At 39.5% G+C, this 19,380-nt stretch overlaps 2 long non-coding RNA genes across 2 annotated transcripts in view; both read right to left on the bottom strand.

Annotated features, from left to right (window-relative positions):
- Nucleotides 1-882: 882 nt before the first annotated feature.
- LOC147916237 (uncharacterized) lies at nucleotides 883-8,274 on the bottom strand. Its single transcript, XR_015553160.1, has 6 exons — nucleotides 7,630-8,274; nucleotides 7,387-7,493; nucleotides 7,131-7,232; nucleotides 3,183-3,437; nucleotides 2,949-3,054; nucleotides 883-1,565 (listed from the first exon to the last, which is right to left on the bottom strand). It is a non-coding gene; the product is annotated as an uncharacterized LOC147916237 (long non-coding RNA).
- Nucleotides 8,275-8,394: 120 nt separating this feature from the next.
- Nucleotides 8,395-19,380, bottom strand: part of LOC147916236 (uncharacterized) — a 50,757-nt gene continuing 39,771 nt past the window's right edge. Inside the window, exons 2-3 of the long non-coding RNA XR_015553159.1 lie at nucleotides 11,826-11,914; nucleotides 8,395-8,766 (exon numbers count right to left, since the gene is read on the bottom strand). This is a non-coding gene — a long non-coding RNA (uncharacterized LOC147916236). The remainder of the gene's footprint in view (nucleotides 8,767-11,825; nucleotides 11,915-19,380) is intronic.

Below are 19,380 nucleotides of genomic sequence, written 5' to 3'. Positions count from 1 at the left end.
CCTCACTTAAGGACCCTTGTAATTACACTGGGATCACCCAGATAGTCTAAGGTAATCTCTTTATTTTAATGTCAAATGATTAGCAATCTTAGTACCATCTGTAACTTTAATTTCTTTTTGCCATGTAATATATTCACAGCTTCCAGGGATCAAGACATGAACATCTTTTGGGGCCATTACTCTGCTAACTACAGTGATATACTGGAAAAAAAAAAAAAAGCATAGATTTTTAATCATATAGTTATGATTTTGGATTTTCATTCTTTTCACTTATGTTCTATATTTGTGACATTGTGCAAGACTCTGAGTCTTCATGTGTACAGTAAGAAAAGCAACCAAACAAGCTATTACAAAGGTTAAAGATATGTGTAGCACACAGCAAACATTTAATAAATGATGCTTATTATAATTATCTAAAAACTGTACCAACATTTTAGCTTCAACACCAGTTACATTTCCACAGAGTCCATTTACATGCCTCCAATGAAGCAAATGTTTGTCTCTGTGGCATCCATCTGACCACACATCAAACAATCAAACATCAACTGCGTGCCAGCATTGTGCTTATGCCATCCAAATTAATTCCAGAAATGCAGATACAATATTTATTCTGAACTTTAAAGATCCAATCAACTAGTTACTGTAAAAACATCCAAAGTATTATATATCATTTTCTTGTACAGGTGATTTAAATGTAAAAGAATCTAATTTGTGAGACCAGAAAGATTATTAAAGCAATTAACTGAAGTTGAGGAATGATTTAACAAAGTAATTGTGAGGGAGGAGGAAATATTGTGTTAATTATAGATATGTAACGAGTTGAAGTAGCATAGAGAGTGAGATTATTAGAATTACTTGTTATCACAGATTAAAGTATGCATTTCCTGATAATAATTTCTTATTAATTTGTATGGAATTGCAGATTATTGCTCCCACTACTCATTTTGAGTTAAAGACAAAATTTTGTATTTGAGAAATATTAATTAATGCTTTACTAGTACAGTATGCTTTACCCGTACAGTACAATATAATTTTACCCCACAAAACAAGCCATTGGATGGACTGAGGAAAAAACAGACAGCATTTTGATAGGTAGAGAGAATTGGGAAAGAGTCATCTCAAGGCACAGTCATTTATTTTCTGCTTGAATGATATTAAGAACTATTAGATAGATTCTGCTTTACATCTCACCAAATGTGGCTCTTTTCCCCATATTCTTTTCTCTTTGTCACTAACATAGTTGTAATTATTTTCAATATTATTTTTTGCATAAAATTATGCTCAGAGACTGAGACTGTCTTTGCCAATAGTTTACTCAACACAGGTTCACTGTGGGATTTATAATAGTTTCACAAGCCAGTAGCATACAGGACAAGGTCTCATAATAAGCCAATAAAGAAATAATGTAACATACTCTAAACCAATGACAGATTTATCACACTATTGTTCCAGTCAAGGGGAGATGAACGGAATAAAGTCCAAATTTAGTTCAAGGTGTATCTTTTTATAGAGAGGCACTCGGGAGAGACGGCTTGACCAACGGTGAGCTGAAGGGCAGCTGGCACCTAGAAACAAAAGCGAAACGTCCGCTGTTGCGAGAGCACGTTGCTAGGGAACGGACGCGACGCTGTTGGCGGGCAGGCAGATCTCCTTCATGGGGCCGCTGAGCGCCCATAAGGGAGTCGTCCTTACCACGGTAGGAGCTAATGCCCCACAGTTTTTGGAGAGTTTATTTAGGTCAGTAAAGTGTTGCTTTGCCCAGAATGAAACTCTTGGCTATTCCTCCCAAACTCTGGGTATTTATAGTCTGAATGTACCCTTGCCATAGTTGCTTCTCCACATGTTCTTACCGATAAGCCCCCAGCAGGGTCCCTCAGCAGCTGGGCTACTGAGTTCTTATCAACAACAAATGAGATGGTGACATCTTGACACAATTTACTTCATTCTTATATCAGAACAACAACTTTTTTTGTCTTTGTCATAAACAAGTGGATTAAAACAACTTCACTAAGTTGTGAACAAGTGGATTTGAAATCATATCAAACCAATACACAACAACTCGTATTAGTCTTTTCTTATTCTACATTTTCATAGTCTTTATTCAAGTATATTACAGCACAGTATTATTTAGATTTGCTTCAATTAACTATTACAACCCTTACATATGGGGCCATGTCTGGATCACCTGGGATTTTCCACTCCACTGGATATAGTAGCTAGTACTATTCCCTGAAAATACTGGCGCCCAGTAAATTCTAGCTGAGTCAAAGCAGATCACTGAATCACACAGACATGAAAGATCTGCAATAATAGAGCTATGAGACATAGATAAATAAAAACAGGAGATAACTCAAAAGCCTTGACATTCCATTTTATTTGGTTTTGGAACTTGGCTTTATAATATATGTTAGCGTTGTAAATCCCCTAATCCTTGAACAGCCACCTACACTTCAGGTACTTGTGAAGCATATCAGAGAACTCCCCAGGTCCATCAACATACAGTATCATACAGTCAGGTCTTTGGCCCCCAAGCCCTGTGTGGTCCCCTGCTCTGGAGAGCTGGGGGAGAACATTTGTTGTCTCATCTGTAAGGACTGCTCTTGTCCCTCCAGCTTCAACCTGGAGCATCTTGATGCATTTGTTGAGCCCCCCTGACTTTCCCCCAGGGAAACATTTTTCTCTCTGGCTAGCCAGAGTAGACAGAGGTTACACACTCAAATTCTTAAAGCCTACTGGCATAATCTGTGCAAAGATATGCTTTTCACAGTCAACATTAAAAAAAAAAAAGACAACACAGGATGCATTTAAGCAGAGCATTCACTTTCAAATAGACACAGGCATTACCATTTTCTGCCAGTACTGTTCACATTCATAGAATTTCACTGGTCTCTGAATTCACCTGTTTTCAATTTCTGGTAATTGGAAGAAAGCTATTTTAAACCACTCACCTCAGATGCTCCATCGTGGTGTTCACATTGCCTTTCACCTTGATGATCGTCTTTGGAGGCAATGTGTGGCAGTGTATGTGTGTCTAGGTCTGTCTCATTGTGTCAGCTGTTTGCGAGGGAAGAGAAATAAGAGGTCTTGAAATTAGGAGATCAAAAAAACAAAAGAAAAATCAAAAAATTACCCACACATAAGAAACAGACTCAGGCTTCGCTTATACCACAGAAAATCTTTACCTTGTGGCAGCAAGACCAGATTTGTCCTCCTGATCGGTGTCATTTCCTCCGTTTCTCCTGGGGCAGGGGAGAGGTTACGCTCCCAGACTCTAGAAGTTGCTATCAATATTCAGTAGAATTCTGCTATATCTTTCAAAGCAAATAACGACTCTGCGAAGATTCAATCCAGAAGTTTTTTAAACTTCATCACTTGGGTCTTTCTCGACTCATCCATACTCTCCTCTGCCCAAGCTTGGGAAGAAGTTCACAGGTTTTCTTTGATAAGAGGATGAGAAGTAAGTAATGCATATTTTGAATCAAAAAATGCTTTTCTTTCAAATATAGATTTGCATGAGGAAATAGTATTTATTATAAATGATGCATTTTATTAAGTGCTATCTCATTTGGCCACATAAATAACTATTTGAAGAAAGCATCTTTAGCTCCATATTAAAGATTAATTTTTAAAAATTATTCAATTACTTATGGAGTGTCTACTATCTACCTGGTGCTACTCTGTATGCTGAGATATTACAGTTAACAAGACAGACAAAAATCCCTGGGACAGGAGTCCATATTCTAATTGGGTGAAGACAAAACATAAATAAAGAAATAAGTACAATACATAGTGAATTATTTTTCCAGATGGTGATTAGGGTTATGGATTAAAATCAAGCAGAGGAAAAAGACGTGCAATGCTAGGGTCAGGGAAGGGGGTTGCAATCTAAAATAGGTTTCTTTAGGGCAGGACTTACTGAGAAAGTGATATCTGAGCAAAAACCTAGATGAAATAATGAAAATATGAATAAGAGTGAAATACCAGAATGAAGAACATTACCAACCACTACAAATAGTAATAACAATGGAAATGTAATAATAATAATAATGGATTTCAAGGGGCTGGCCAAGTGGCGTAGTGGTTAAGTTCGCACACTCTGCTTTGGTGGCCTGGGACTTCCAGCTTTGGATCCTGGGTGCAGACTTACACACCACTCATCAAGCCATGCTGTGGCAGTGTCCCACATACAAAACAGAGGAAGCTTGGCACGGATGTTAGCTCAGGGCCAATCTTCCTCACCAAAAATAATAATAATAATAATAATAATAATAATAATAATAATGGATTTCTTCCAGAACCTAGGTCTACGTCAATCTAGACCTTGTTCTCTGAACAACTACATATTTTATTAGTAACAGTGCACACCATTCTCTAATTGGTAGATAATTAATAATTAACGGAAATTTAACAAACTCTAATTTTTTTAAAGACTACTGAACTTATTCTGGTGTTAACTGTTGTTCTGAATACTCCTTAGTGACTCTTCGGCCCCAGTACTTGAGCCATACACAAAGCTTCCACTCTGCTTTCGAATGAGACAGATGAGTCTGCATATCACCTAACAGAGCAGCTGGTGAAAGTCAGCATCTAGATGTTATTGCACAGAGGATGCACCCTTGATGTTTAAATGCTATCTGCGTGTAGCTCCATCTACATTTACTGAAAACCAATCCATTCAAATTATATATATATGCTCTAACAACAAAGTTACAAGATATCAGTTCTCTAGTGCTTTGATGGACTTTAAAACTGTCCTCAAACTATTTTGCTTTGGTGTTTCAGTATAGCATTATCCTATATTGAGTGAATTGAGAGACACTTAAAGGTCCCAAAAGAATTAACATATTTTCCACTTCTTGACCTTTTCAGGGCCCTGAAATCTCCAGTATCAATCACTCTTAAATTAGCATTAAAAAACCATTATCAGTCACTAACATTTTAACAAGTAAGATGAAAAAGGCAAATACAACATTTATTGAACGCATATTTGATAACAAGACCTTTACACCTTTACACGTATTACTTCATTCTAATCCCCTCTAAGAAGATAAAAAGACTTTAAGTTATGTATTGTTTTCTCCATTTTATAGCCAAGAAAAAATAAGATTCAAGGAATTTAAGTTACTTGTGAAAATTCACAGAGCTGAAAGCCAAGAGAAAACTCTATCATATTTGCCTAATCTCCATTGTGTAGCAAAGAACACCATGATTGGGATTTTAAATAACATCCAGAGTTGCATAGCTAATAAGTGACAGAGCTACACAGTATCCAGCCCCAATCCCTTTAAAGATTTTATTTATTTTATTTTATTTTTTTTTTCCCCCCAAAGCCCCAGTGGATAGTTGTATGTCGTAGCTGCACATCCTTCTAGTTGCTGTATGCGGGACTCGGCCTCAGGATGAACGGAGAAGTGGTGCCTCGATGTGCACCCGGGATCCGAACCCGGGCCGCCAGCATCGCAGCGCGCGCACTTAACCACCAAGCCACAGGGCCGGCCCCCCAATCCCTTTAATTCTCCAAGACACCAAGCTGTCTGTAATATATTCAGAAGAAATAGGAAAGAGACTATTTCAGTGGTGATTAAAGAAAAGAGAGGATTCAAAGCATATGATGCTGTTTAGATGGACTGGCCCCTGGAGGCAGATCTACAGAGAGCCCCACGAGGCAATAAGAAGTAAACCTCCACATGAGCAGTGATATTCTACACACAATGGAACTCGGGTTATTAGGAGATGGAATATGCTGAGACGGTTTCTTGGGGAAAGTGTAATTTAATGGAGCCTGGAAACATGGAGAGGAATTTCATAGTAAAGAGGACTGGGAATCAGGAAAAAAAATGGCAGTGGGGCAAAGGCTGGTACTAAGAGAGCATCTCATGGCGATGCAGGGGCCCTGAAAAAAGAGTACGTCTACCTCGCTTGTTTTCCTGGTGCCAGCCCTGCTTAACGTTGATGGAATCATTATTAGGGCCCAATTATACAATAAGCCATAGTGATTTACGATGCTCTACAACCAGCACTGAATCAACCTGTCTCCATAGCCGTAAGGCTGCATAAAGTTTTAATTACGAACATCATAAGTGGGTCAGAGCATATGGAGAAAAATGGATTATGAATTTATGATGCAGTGAATTTTCCTGCTGAGCGGCTCTTCCCCCTATCAGGGCCTAGTGACAGGATGACAAAAGGCACGTAGGAGAAGCCAGATGCTTGACAAAGCATCCGCTCCCTTTTAAAAGTGAGACTGGGGACTGAAGCTGTGGGAGTGTGCCAGAGGGAATGTCAGGGGACATCAGCTGGCTTTGTGACATTCCAATCCTGGCCTCAGGTGAGACGTAGCTACCAGGGCTGTGACAATGACATACTACCCCAGATTGGCAGATGACAGGGTAGAATTGAGCCGGGGGATAGTCTCGGCTTGCTTGACAAATCTTTCAACACTCCTTATATAAGAGGATTTCCCGAATTGATGAGCTATTCACTCTATTTTCTCTTTAGGATTTTATGGTTCAATAAGCACTTATTGAGAGATTACTATGTGCCAGACATCCAATGACTGGTCAGTGTGGGTGTGTAGAGGCCTGGATGCATGGCCCAACTGGGGACAACTTTGCAGGGCCATCATAGATGCTGACTTCCCTGAGGACGTGGCCGAGTCTTTGTGACTGCAACACAGACCAACTTCTCCCTCTGCTCCTTCCTCCTCCCTTCACTTCCCCTACAAGTGTTGATCTGGAGAGCATTCCCCTATAAACTTTTTCCATGTCAATCTCCATCTCAGAGTCGGCTTCCCAAGGAACCTGACCTTCGCAACTCAGCATATCACCTGTAGAAACCTCAATTTCTTGAGTCAGCACCCAGAGCCTTATATAAGATTTGGCAAAATGAAAAAGTATATTCATTTGGTATCCATTAATCATTTATTTATTCAAGCACATGTCATTATAGTGCTTACTCTGTAGCAAGCACTGAACTAGGCTTTAGGAGTACAGAGGTAAAAGAAAGTTCTGCACTGCAATAGTTGGCAGCCCAGTCAAGACAGACAAATAAGCAAAAACTGCTTAGTGTGGTAAACAGCATGATCTAATCAGGCACGAGGAGCTATGGGAACACTGAGGAGGAACACCTACCTCAACGTGAATACTGGGGAGAGAGTCAAAGACGTCTCTGGAAATGGTAGCAATTGAATCAAGTGGGAGTAGACGCCATATGCTGTTCTGGCTGGATGCATGCTGAGGGAGGTAATCAGCAAGGAAGGAGGACAGGCTCTGCCAGCTGGTACTAAAACCGAGCCGACGCTCACATATGCGCAGTCAGACAGAAGGCCCTGCACCAACACTCCAGGAAAATTCTGCCCACCTCCTCGGGCCGTCGTCTGTGACTCACCTTTGAGTCTCATTTTCTGGTTTCTCCCGGATTGAAATTACAACAATCACAGTTTGGAACTGACACCTCCCACCGCCAGACTTTCAGAGGGATCATCTTGTCTATACCTAATAAACAGGAAAGTCGACAATCTCTGCAACAAGGTCACTAAAAACATGTGGTTGAATAGTGCAAACACCTCCAAACACCCAGGACAAGAGCAGCACATGGCTATTGACACTGATGTCTGCCCAAAGGCCTCACCTGGTGGGGTTAGCAAATCTGCTCATGTTTCTCAAATCACGATTCGGAAGCAAGTACTTCTTCCCACTCCAAATTCAAGCTGATGGTGAATTAGTAAACAGAGCTTAGTTTGAAATGATGCGCAGAGCTTCAACCTCCTTTTCAGCTCTGGCAGCTTGAAAGATACATCTCTAATTAATTTATTTTTTAAAATTTTAAAGTTCTTCCCTAATGAAGCCAGTCTGATCCTCTCTCTCTGAATATATGCATAAATACATGTGTATATGTGTAAATATAAACCAGATAGATAGATATTCAGAATGATTACAGCAAACACACCCCAGCTCAGATGGAGCTCACTTGAGACAAAAGGCAAGAGCTAACAGACTAAAGAGCATAAACAATCTAATGAACCACATGATGTTCTAAAAATATACTGGTTTGGAAGTCTGGAGATCAATTCTTCTAGCTTGGTTTCAAACAAACAAGTAAATAAAAGAACTCACTAGTGTTCACACTGTTAGAGAACAATTAAAGTTGTTTCACTTCACAATATGTGTAGGCAATCATATTTCTGAGTTGAAATTATTATGTCTCTGTAATATGTAGATAGATATTATATTTGATGTGAGGGCTGGTAAGTGTTTATGATGTATAGAATAGACATAAGACAGACTACCAATAGCTAATACATATAACAAAAATGTTAAATATCATTAGTAAATTAAAAGTAAGAAATGCAAACTAGACAAATAAAATCCAATTTTAAACTATCAAACTAGCAGACATTATGCTCAGTATCATTGACTGTGAAGGGACATGGGCCTTCTTGTGCTCTGCAAATGTGTGTGTAAACTGATGACACTGTTCTAAGGAAAACTTTGCATGTGTCAAGAGCCCTAAAAAATACATGTACTTTCACTGACCAATTGTGCTTCTAGAAATTTATATTAGAAAACACACATCCCCCCACCAACAACCTAGAACAAAATTTATATTAAAAATTGTTTATTGTGAAACTTTTATAACGCCAAACTAGAATGATCATACATATCCAATAATTAGTCAAAGGATATCAGTAGACAATTCACAGAAGATCAAATCCAAATAGTCACCAAACATATGAAAATTTGCTTAAATTCAATAGTAGTCAGCAATCTGAGAAATAAAATAATACATTTTTGGTGTCAGAATTGGAAATGTTTAAAAGATCCATTGCTATTAGAGAAATTACTGGAATTCACATTTAAATGTATCTGATCAAAATGTGAACGGTCCTAGTCACTTTTTGAAAAGAGATCTGATGATGCTCTTAACATTAAAAATGCATATATCCTTTGACCCAGCTCTTCTACCTCAAAGAATTTATCATATAGAATCAACAACAACAATATGTAAGATATAGTTATTTATTGCAGGATTGTACAGAGAAGCCCCAAAAAGTAAGTATCGATTATAGGGAAATAATTGAATGAATTAGTGTATATCTACACAATGGACTATTTTGTAGCTGTTACAAAACAAATTATATAGTGTGACATTGTGATTTAGAATAAGAAACCTATATTTGGTCTTCATCTCCGTTTCTGACACAGAGCTCCTAAAATCATTGGAATTTCCTGTAATGAGAACAATAAAGGTGTCTCTTGTGTTAATGAGGTGACTTTTGGACACATCTAAGGATGGGGGCTGGTTGTCAGGGGAACCAACCATGATTACAGAGTTCAAAGTTTCAATCCCACCCTCCTGACCTCCAGGAAACGGGAGGGGCTTGAGGTTGATGCATCACTAATAGCCAGTGATTTAATCGATCATGCCTATGTGATGAAGCCTTCCTAAAAACCCAAAAGCACATTCGAAGAGCTTCCAGGTTGGTGACCCAGACGCTGCCCTGTGCTACCGTGCTGGGCCCCAGACTCCACAAGGACACAAGCTCCTTTGTTCAGTACCCCTCCCTGTGTATCTCTTCATCTGGCTGTAGATTTGTATCCTTTAATATCCTTTGTAATAAACTGGTAATCTAGTGAGTAAACTGGTTTCTGAGTCCTGTGAGCCGCTCTGGCAAATTAATTGAACCCAAAGAGAGAGTCACAGTGTCCACACAAGTAACCAATAATCAATATATAGATTAAAAATGGAGTTACTTTATTGTATGAGCCAATTCTGAGGACTATAGCTCAGGAGAGCAACCTCCACCAGGAAAGGAAGCACTCCAGAGAAGTGAGGTGTACAGCATGGTTGTGTACTGTTTTGGAACAAGGAATATACATCAAATATGACAGGAATACTTTTATTTTTCTTTTACTACGGTCATAAGATGCTTTGCTACATACAGCAAGTCAATCTGATCCTGGTTTCTGGGAAGGAATGTTTATCTTTAAAGAAATGCTGATATGGGAGGGAGGCATTCATCTCTATATTTAAAAGCAGCATTGTTTGCTTTGGAATACTGTAAATGTTTAAAGCAGACATAAAATGCGTGCTTGACAGGCCATGTCAGGCCATTTGGGAAAAACAAGGTCAGGCCAAATCAGTTTTAAACCAAAATGGCTTCCTCATCTAACTCAATATATTAACTTTCTTTACTGCTTTCCCTTATTCCGTCAATGGAAAACTGATTTATAGCCAGTCTGTCAGAAGTACAGCTAACAGACTGGCTTTTGATTGGCATCTGATGTGCAGAATAGTCTTGCGGGCTGAGTGCTTAATGCATGGAATATGAGGCTATGTCTGGGTAGATAGGGTCAGAATTGACATGAATAGTAGAATATCTAGCTGTTGTCTGAGAATTGCTTGGCGGTATGGAACCCCTCCCTACTCCACACACACATGGGAATTGGTTCCAGAACCCTTACAGTTATATCAGTTAACTTGGAGATTTCAATGAAGTATTGGTTGGCTGAAGAAAGAAAGATGTAGAAAAATATATATAATATGACCCCAGTTTTGAGAAGTTATGACTGCACCATATGCATATGCAACCACATAGGGCAGTAAGGCCAGTGTTTATATATGTATGTCTACGTGAGTGTGTGTACACACAATGGTGATGAAAATATGGAAGAATACATCCAAGGTGGTTAAGATAACTTATCCAAATAAGAGTGGAGAAGAGAAGCAAGCACAGAGAAAAAGATTGCAAGTAAATACCAAAGACAGCACATATGATATGATTTCATTCATACATTTGTGTAAATTATATGTATGTAGACATAAAAAGTATGTATTTTATTTATTTATTTAATTTTTTGTGAGGAAGATCAGCCCTGAGCTAACATCCATGCTAATCCTCCTCTTTTTGCTGAGGAAGACCAGCTCTGAGCTAACATCTATTGCCAATCCTCCTCCTTTTTTTCCCCAAAGCCCCGGTAGATAGTTGTACGTCATAGTTGCACATCCTTCTAGTTGCTGTATGTGGGACGCGGCCTCAGCATGGCCGGAGAAGCCGTGCGTGTGTGTGTGTGCCCGGGATCCGAACCCGGGCCGCCAGTAGCGGAGCGCACGCACCATGGGGCTAAGCCATGGGGCCGGCCCCAAAAAGTATGTATTTTAAAGCAAGAATTAATTTTCACAGGCCTCATTTGGGTAGATTAGTGAAGTACATCTTCCTAGCTTTTACTCGCAGCCATGTTTGGATTGAGGCATGCAGAGCTGTGTGTTTATAAAGAAAGCTGGTGATTGCATACATGCACAACATGTAAACACAACGTGTATTTGCATTATTCTTCATGACTTCAGGCAGAATGCAATGTCTCCTTTTTCTTCTTCAAAGCCCAATGTCCCCTAAGAGCCTTGCCGAGGTCTGGGATCAAGCTTGGGGAAGCACCTGACCCAGGACTTGCTTCCAGAGCTGGGATTACACATCTCAGCCCCATCAACGTGGATGTTTCCTCTATCCAGGTCCTCAATTCCACTCTGCCTCCTTAACCCACATGGCTGACGTATCTAGCAAAAGATTACCTAGTAAAATTGTACTCTGTCATATGCTTTAACCCTGTTGCAAAGTGACGGTTGCTCCTGCAAATTACACGCTTCACAAACATTTGTGGAACTCAATTGCAAACAGCCTCTTGCAAAACACCTGGCATATGGCAGACACTCATTACAATAAAAAATTAAGGTTTTGGTGAAACTGAGAAAACAGGCAGTCCCCAGTGCAGTTCCTGCTTCTTACATCCCCAGCTTTGCTGTTAGGATCCCAGCAAATCTACCCTCACCTGCTCCAGTGGCACAGAGGGAAGCCTCTGTGCTGAGGAATCAGAGCATCTTTTCTTCACTGCTGGTGAATCCAGAAGAAAGCATGGGCCTATAATCAAGCATAAGATATTAGACCAATTAGCAATAAAAATTCATTTACTGTCAAAATGATCATTCCATCACAAAATCTGAAGTTAGGAAACTATTGACCTAGTGTCATGTTTTGTTCTATATCCAATCATGATCATTAGTTTTCAACATTCACTGGTTTAAAAATGTTCCTTTGATTTATTGAACTTAGTTTCTGCCTTTAAGAAGCTTACACCGTGGTTGAGAGGCCAAATCCATTTGAGTGGAGTCACAAAGACATACGTCAATATACAAAAATTTAGTAAAGTACAGACACATCCCATTCCAAAGATGAGTTCCAAAAATTGTTTGAGCAGAGGCAATGTAGTGGCCATATGTATACAGTCCCCCAAAGAGCCTTCTTTGATGACAGCACAAGACATTTGGATAATTATGTTCTATGAAATTTAATAATCAGTTGCATGACTTCGTAGTTATACTATACCTTTGTGCACCTGTGTGCATACATATTTTGAAATCATTTTCCCTCTGAGAATGCAAGATTTGGCACCATTCTCCTCACCATCTGTATGCCTTGATTATATCTATTTTAAATGTAAATTCCTTGATGTAAGGAACAATATATTATGTTAAGTCTTAGTACAATGCAGTCTGATGGAAGATTATTATGGTTAATAATAAAAATTACATATTAGCAAAAAACGTATCTATGTTTCTGTGAAATTAACGTGGGAGTTACTTGTATATTTTAATATGAAAGAGTGATGGTAAGACTGTCAAAAGCAAATAGGGTCATTTCTATAAAATTCAGGGCCATTTTTACAACTGAAAAGTGACTTGCTTAAAGGCATAATAACATATGTGGGAAAAATGTTACAGTCAGCAGTTACCAGAGTCTCCCCAATACAGCGGCGGTCTAGAATGGTAGTGAGGCCAGAGGACATTCAGAAGCAGCAGCTTACTAACTGTCTTTGACATTTAAAGTAGATTAAGATTTTAGCATTCCCTCCCTCTATAGGACCAAGCCGTTTTCAGTATTCATCATAAAAATAAATAACAATAATCAGAAAAGAAAATTTTATTGAATTTTGCTTATATAGTCATGGCAGTAAATAATAATAATTACAAAAAAGTTATAGATTAGTCATTTTAATTATATTTTTTTCATAGAAAGGGAAAAGAGGACGTGAAAATTGCTTCTGAAAGAGTGAATTCCTCAAAGTTCACAGAATTATTTGCACCTCGAATGCCACAATCGAAGCAACTCAAGTTCTATTTCTTCGTCTTTACAGTTAGTGTGTTATCATTGTTTATTTCAAGTTTGCTCCCTAAACACAGAAACACATAATACAACAGTGGCGGGAGACAAGGACCGCACCTGAGACAAGCCTGAACGATTCTGGACTGTTTACTTACTGACTCTTACTGCTTACTGTGAAAATGAATGTGTGTAGCTTTGAGTCCACGTAGGTCAAGGGCCAATTTTATAACCGTGGATTACTCAAATTAACTTCCAGAAGAATACAATTGTTTATTAAAGGATATATATTAAAGGTGTGTTAATTTGGGGCTTAGGTACATTTTATTAAAAACTTTACAGTAATCCTAGTACTTGTTTCACATTTAGATCAACAAAATACTTTTTCAGGGAGAAGCGGTTTTCCACTGACATTGTTTAAAATTGCCAGAGCATAGTGAAAATAAAAACTAGCCCAACTTTTAGATAATTTTAATTTATTATTTTCAGGCACGCACCCGGTTATCACCTGCACCTGGGGGGACCGCTCCTTGTTCCCTGCCTCTGCACACCTGCCCTTGGAGCCCCTGGGGAAGGCTAAATTGGGTTCCAACGTGTAGCAAAGTACTTTAATAGAGGACATAGTCTAGGCTCTTTTTCAAACTGTAAAATTTTAAAGAGTGTTGCCTCTCATCCCCGACCATATACAAAGAGCCGCGGACAAGTTCACAGATGTAAAATACTTAGCCCTTACTTCTTCTTCTTCTACGCACGGCAGACATTCTTAATTCATCACAGGACTTCTTTCTCAATGAACTGGGGCACCTCTTTAGAAGCCTTATAAAACTGCAATCTAGGCAACCCACACAATTGTTTGGCACTGGCGTGAAAGCTGAAAACTATTTGCATTCCTGAATTAAATCTCTGGCACTCAAGGGAAGATTATCATCAGGATCTATGAGGAGGGTTTGGTGTCCTGTAGGTGCTCAGGCCGCCATGCTCGTGGACGGAGTGTGCTGCATGTATGCATATGTGGAAGTGGGGTGCAGGGAAAATGACTAAGAAAGCTAATCTTCACTCCTGTTAAAGCATGAAAAAATAGTAAGCCCTTAGTATTCTCAAATGATAAAAATGAATATTTATCGATTATTTATTATAGTCCAGTCACTATTAAAGGGCTTCAAGTGTATTAACTATTTTTATCCTTTCAAATTCCCAGTGAAGTAGGTATTGTTATTATCATCCCCTTTTCACAGATGAGACCCTGAATCAGAGAATGTGAGCAACTAGCCCAAGCTAGTGCCACACAGCTAGTGGCAGAGCTGGGAAGTCAATGCAAGTAAGTGTGCAAAGCCCCACGGAGAAGCACGCTCATGACGGCATTCTGATGTGCTGGTGTCCATTTCAGCTCTCTTTGAGCCACTCCAAAGTCCATGAGATATTTTGCAGAGGGTTAGTTTTGATTCAGCTTGCTATAAGGCCAGTGTGAGAGAGTAATTAATTAGTCAATGTGATAAGACAAGGAAAATAAAATATTAAAATCATCTAAAGATAGCTTTAATGTTTTATTTTCATTATGACATAAGCAAAACCTTTAATCAGATGGCTTAAATGCTTTATTTATGGCGGAGTGGCTCTGAAAAGAAAGTCAACTACTAAAGAAAGTCAACTGCTTTATATTCACTAATTCAAATAAGCTTTGCAACATTACTGAAAGTTAAAGATTATTCATTTTCAAAAGAAGGAACTAAACTTAGAGAGGTTAAGTGAATTGCTCAGTGAATTGGGAAGCTGTCATTTGAACCCAAGTCTCTGTAATTTTAGGGCACACATTTCACCATTTGTAGGTGTTCCTCTGCAGATCCAGCTTGCTAATTAAGACATAGCCTTTCCCAGGCCCTCTTCAAACAGCTCTCCCAGGCTGTCACTCATGTGAGAACACTTTTACATTCCCAAGGATGGAACTTTCCACCTGTTGGTCAATAGTCACTATAGGCCAAACTTCACACTTTCATTGCAAAAAGGAAAAAGTAGAAAGAGGGAGGAAGAACATCTAATTGCAGGATGTGCTATGTGGCTACTGACAGCATCAAGATGAGCTGGCACCAGGCCAGCATGAATTTATTCAATAAAAGTTTGTCAGTCCCCTACTCACCACCAGCTCCTGTGCTGGGCTTTGGGCTGACAGAAAGACAACATCATACCCCTGCCATCAGACCATATTTCAAGTTTCTGTCATGAAGACAAATTCAGAAAATACTCTTTTAAAGAATTAGAGCATTTTGGGGGTTGGCCGCATGGTCTAGTGGTCCGCTTCAGCGGCCCAGTTTCGGTTCCATGGTGCGGACCTACACCACTTGTCAGTGGCCATGCTGCGGCAGCTCACATATAAAATAGAGGAAGATTGGCATGGATGTTAGCTCAGGGTGAATCTTCCTCAAGCAAAAATAAGAAGATTGGCAAAAGATGTTAGCTCAGGGACAATCTTCCTCAGCAAAAAAAAAGAAAAAGAAAAAGAATTAGAGCATTTTGTTTAAAACATTTTTGTTATTGTTGCTAACGAAATAACAAGTGTTGTGTCTACGGTGCTTTCATGCTTTATGCATCATGTTTCAGGAAAACAAAGTGCCTCTTGATTCATCAGCAGTTCTTGAGTCTCATAAAATCAAGCATATTGTGATTCTAAGAGCTCCCTACCTACGCTCTGCCTTCCTTTCTCCAGGGGGCATTTCCGTCTAAGACAGTCTGATGTGATCATCACAGGAATGAGTGGGTGCTCAAAAAATTGTGAGCTTGGTAAATTTATTCTTGTTACTCTTTCTCCCAGTCTGTACTTCTTCCCTCCAGGTGTTTATGGTGCTAACGTTGCCTGAGGGTCATCTGCTCTGGACTAGACAATGCGCGAATAATGAGACTGTCCACTCGCAGTGGAGATGGGATTTGAAGCCAGACTTGATCATGACTTCGTGTTTTGCTATTTAAGACCTGTTTGACCTTTGGCAATTTTTTTTAAACCTGAAAATGGGAAGCCTGATTGGTATATATTTTTTAATCCCTTCATTTTAGTTACCCTTATCTCTAAACCAGTGGTTTTCAAGTGGGGGTGTTTTCACACCCTAGGAAACACCTGGCTATGTCTGGAGACATATTAAGTTGTTATAACCAGGAGGAAAGGGGTTGTGCTACTGGTATCTGGTGGGTAGAGGCCAGGAATGCTGCTAAGTATCCTACAATGTGTGGGACAGCCCCACAACAAAGAATTATCCAGCCTTGAATGTCAACAGTGCTGATATTGAGAAGCCCTGCCTTGATCTCTCTCACACTCAGATCCCCAATCCCCACGAAAGCCTGACCATAAAGAAAGTGGGTATGATGGAGAGAAAGTGGAGCACACTCTTTCCAGCCTAGATGTAGCAGGAGATACCTCAAACAGAGAGAAAAGGGAAGTGAAAGACTCCACCTCCACTGCAGAATCAGGACTGTGGGAAAAGAAGGGAAACAGGACACAGACAAGCAGGCAGTCCAGTGTTTGCTTCAATCTCCCTCTCTTTGGGCAGATATTCCCAGAGCGGGAGGTACATTTGATCAGTTAAGGGGAACCTCAGTGTCAGAGAGGCTGCTACCCACATCAGGATATTTTGCAGTACTAGCAAGGGCTTAGGCAAGGCTGAGTCCAGAGTGCAGATGAATGAGCAAAAGAGGAGAGAGGAGGAGAGGAAGGGGAAAGGAGCAAAAGAGAAGACGGAAGAGAGAAGAGAGGAAAGGAGAGGGGAATGCAGAGGGGAAGAAAGAAGCGGAGGGGAAGCATTACACGAGCTAGAGCTAGAGGTTTCAGCAGCCTTGGCCAGCAGAGCAGCCAGGTGCCAAGCACAATTAATTTAAGCTACATTCCTCCCCTACAACCTCAGTTGACACCATGGAAAGGAGAAAGGGAAGGGAGGAACTCTGAAAGACTGCATTTTATTAAAAAGTTACTGAATAATTTTACCTAAAGAGAATTTTGAATTATTGGTTCATATAAGGTTACCGGACTGAACTAAAATAATTTAGTTGTACAGAAAGATTTGATCAGCTCAAGGAAAAAGGTGTACCTTTTTTCCATACTTCTGAAGGTAGTATATGAATTTTTTACTTTTTATAGGTTAACATTAAATTCACAGGCTTGCTGGAAGGATGAAATAAAATAATGCATATAAAGTATATAGCAAAGTACTCGGCACAGGGTAAGAACTCAGCAATCAGGAAGGAGAGAAAACTTCTTTTCTATTTAATATGTGCAGCAGACAGAATTTCTGAAATGATCCCCCAAAGATGGCCCTCCTGATCACCAGAACCTGTGAATATAATGAGATATTTCTCCCATAATTATGTTATGTTATGTGACACAATTGACCTTAAGATAGGGAAACTATCTAGGTGTTCCTGATCTAATCATAGAGCCATTAAAAGCCAAGAATTTTCTCTGGCTGATGGCCGAAGGAGTGGAAAGAGAAGTCAGAGATATTTGAAGAAGGAGAAGAACTCGGCATGCTGTTGGCTTGAAGTTGGAGAGGGCCACATGAGAAGGCACACAGAAGGCCTCTAAAAGTGGACCCAGGGCTGACAGCTAGCAAGGACATGGGCATCTCAGACCTACAGCTGCTGGGAACTGGATTGTGTCAACAACCCGAATGAGCCTGGAAGTGGATTCGTCCACAGACACTCCAGATAAGAGCCCAGTCAGCCAATGCCTTGATTTTGCCCTGTGAAACCCTAAGAAGAGAACTCAAATGAACTATGCAGGACTTCTGACCTACAGCACTGTGAAGTAATAAATACTTGCGGTTTTAAGCTGCCCAGTTTGTGGTAAATTATTATGCAGCAGTAGAAAATGGAGACAATATGTGAGGTTGTCTGATTCTGGAGAATAACAAAACAGAAAACTGATACCCCCTCTCTTTAGTACAAACCGTTTGTCTCCATGTCTTTGTTGTCTTAGTGCCTCAAAACCAGGTACTCCAATGTTCTCCAGCCGATGGTAGGTTTTTCATGAATCTAATGGAGCTTCAAGGCCCCTCATTTGCATGAGCCTTTTCCAAGGAAGGGATTCAAGCAATGAATTTAAATAATCATATGTTTTTAGAAATTTTGCAAAATATGACATTTTAATTACAACTCATTAAAACTCCTGGCTTTTTCCAGTCTTTCTTGCCCCTATTTGCACTTGACACTGAAGTGACTATGGGTAATTTTAATATGTGGCCGAGATGAGGTTGAATTTAAGAAATACTCAGTTTCACTTCAGTGAGATATTTTTATGCGACTTACAGGTACTTCTCTGTAGCCACAGTAGTGTAGGAATATCTTTCAAGAATATCCCAGCATCCTGCTGTGTCATGACTGGGTGCAAGACAAGAGGTCATATGACTATATGAAAGTATCTTAGGGTGCCAGGCACCGGAAGTTTTTGAGTAGCAGAGGAAATACAAAGTTTGAAATGTATAGAACTACAACTGTGGAAACTTATTGTAATCATGAGCTGTATGAACTTTTTTTTTAATTTGTTTGCTTTTATTTTTTATTTGTTTATTTTTTTGGTGAGGAAGATTAGCTCTGAGCTAACATCTGTTGCCAATCCTCCTCTCTTTGCTAAGGAAGATTGGCTCTGGGCTAACATCCGTGCCCATCTTCCTCTACTTTATATGTGGGATGCCACCACAGCATGGCTTGATAAGTGGTGTGTAGGTCTGAGCCTGGGATCTGAACCCATGAACCCTGGGCCACTGAAGCAGAGTACGCAAACTTAACCACTACACCACCTGGCCGGCCCCTGGATGAAATTTTATAAAGAGACTTCAGTGATCATTCATGCCTAGAAAAAATAGTTTCCTCCTGTCCAGAATATACTTAATAGTGCTATGTAGATCATTATTCACATACTATATATTTTCCTATTTGATAGGAATCAAATGAAACAGAATATATCAGAATTTCTCAATTTGTAAGACATAAACATGTAACAGTACCACAAATTATTACATTTGTGTGTGAAATTTTGTCTCTGTGTGTCCCCACATTTTGGATCACATCTTAGTGTGCCAGTGCATCTTGTCCTGATGAAATCTCAAAGTGTCATTGGAATGGCACACTAGATTGCCTTAAGAGCTTGAAGAAATGAGTGTTTCAGTGACAAAACTTCTGCATATATTCACCAACAAAGGAGGGTATGTAGTATAAAAATAATTTTATTATTAAAATATGTAGCTTAA

Source organism: Ceratotherium simum, chromosome 9 (genome assembly GCF_057802395.1).
Source record: "Ceratotherium simum simum isolate JZ-2026a chromosome 9, ASM5780239v1, whole genome shotgun sequence".
In the NCBI taxonomy this organism is placed as follows: Eukaryota; Metazoa; Chordata; class Mammalia; order Perissodactyla; family Rhinocerotidae; genus Ceratotherium; species Ceratotherium simum.
This window is presented reverse-complemented; position numbering and strand designations above follow the sequence as displayed.